The sequence below is a fragment of the Babylonia areolata genome, chromosome 11, assembly GCF_041734735.1.
Source record: "Babylonia areolata isolate BAREFJ2019XMU chromosome 11, ASM4173473v1, whole genome shotgun sequence".
Taxonomy (NCBI): Eukaryota; Metazoa; Mollusca; class Gastropoda; order Neogastropoda; family Buccinidae; genus Babylonia; species Babylonia areolata.
Genome location: NC_134886.1, coordinates 26,626,673 through 26,628,378, shown reverse-complemented (window position 1 = coordinate 26,628,378; position 1,706 = coordinate 26,626,673). Strand labels below are relative to the sequence as shown.

The 1,706-nt window shown below is 41.9% G+C and overlaps 1 non-coding gene across 1 annotated transcript; it reads left to right on the top strand.

Annotated features, from left to right (window-relative positions):
• Positions 1 to 1,021: 1,021 nt before the first annotated feature.
• Positions 1,022 to 1,143, top strand: LOC143287798 (5S ribosomal RNA). The gene has a single exon (XR_013056009.1). It is a non-coding gene; the product is annotated as a 5S ribosomal RNA (ribosomal RNA).
• The last annotated feature ends 563 nt before the right edge of the window (positions 1,144 to 1,706 follow it).

The window sequence follows — 1,706 nt, the reverse complement described above, 5'->3', positions numbered from 1 at the left end:
GGACATGACATCCAGTTAAAGACGACAGCAGGGGGGGCGGGGGGGGGGTTCCGTCAAGGTCCACCAGGACCAGACAGGGAGACTGGGGGGGTGGAGGGTCGCGGGATGGGAAGCAGGTGAGTGAGGCATCTTCACGCCGCAGCGTCCTACAGTGATGGTCAAAGAGGGATGACTGCATTCATCCCACATCCCTGTCTCTTTGTCTGTCTGGGAGCAAGTCGGTAACAGAATAGTTAAGACACTAATCTGCCAATAAATTAATTATCAGTGTCTAGGAAGATCTGGGTTCGAATTCCCACCCTCACCATTTCTCCTGCTCACTTTTTGACTGGGGAATCCAACTGGTTATTTGCTGACGGACGGGGCATTTTAATTAAGTGAGCCGAAAGAGAATTATCTGTCTTGGTTGAAGCAGACAATAAGATATTTTGAATTCCACACTGAGCTGAATTGAATTAAGAATCTCGTCACTCGATAAAGTGAGGTCCCATGTACAGCACGCATCTGGCGCACAAAAAAAAAAAGAAAAAAAAAGAAGAAAAAAGTAAAAGAAAAAAAGAGAAAGAAAAAAAAAGAACAACAACAAAACAACAAACAAACAACAACAATAACATGGTAACAAAAGTACTGTCCTCTGATAAAATTCAGCAAAAGAGATTCACTCTGATAGGTACACAAATATAGGTATAAAGAGATTCACTCTGATAGGTACACAAATATAGGTATAAAGAGATCCACTCTGATAGGTACACAAATAATTATAGGTATAAAGAGATTCACTCTGATAGGTACACAAATAATTATAGGTATAAAGAGATCCACTCTGATAGGTACACAAATAATTATAGGTATAAAGAGATCCACTCTGATAGGTACACAAATAATTATAGGTATAAAGAGATCCACTCTGATAGGTACACAAATATAGGTATAAAGAGATTCACTCTGATAGGTACACAAATATAGGTATAAAGAGATCCACTCTGATAGGTACACAAATATAGGTATATAGTATACACTCAAGGCCTGACATACCACGTTGAAAACACCGGTTCTCGTCCGATCACCGAAGTTAAGCAACGTCGGGCCCGGTTAGTACTTGGATGGGTGACCGCCTGGGAACACCGGGTGCTGTTGGCATTCCTTCTCAAGGCCTGACTAAGCGCGTTGGGTTACGCTGATGTGGTGTAGCGTATATGGATTTGTCCGAACGCAGTGACGCCTCTTTGAGCTACTGAAACTGAAACTGGCCTGACAAATGCATATGCTGTTGTCAGACCTCTGCCCAGCTCATGTGGTGCGGTGTACATGGGTTCGTCTGAACGCAGTGATGTCTCCTGGAGAAAGGGATACTGAAACTGAAAATTGTCTGTCTGTCTGTCCGTCCGTCTGTCTGTCTCTCTCCCTCTATTGTAATGATGCCTGAAGCCTATATGCAATTAAAAATTCGTATTCGCTTTCTCTCCCCCCCCCCCCTCTCTCTCTCTCTCTAACTTCTGTTTCACTCGATTCAGCATGATTAATTCCTAAAAAAAAGTTTTACAGACAACCTTCTGTTTTCAAACTTGCACTGCTATTAGCATCTGTGAATGAGAATGTTGTCAAACATTTTGCAATATATTTATATAAGGCGTTTCAGATTCGTTCTATCTGTGGTGAGTAACGCGTATTGTAATTCTGTTTGTTGAATTCAGTGTTAAATGTGA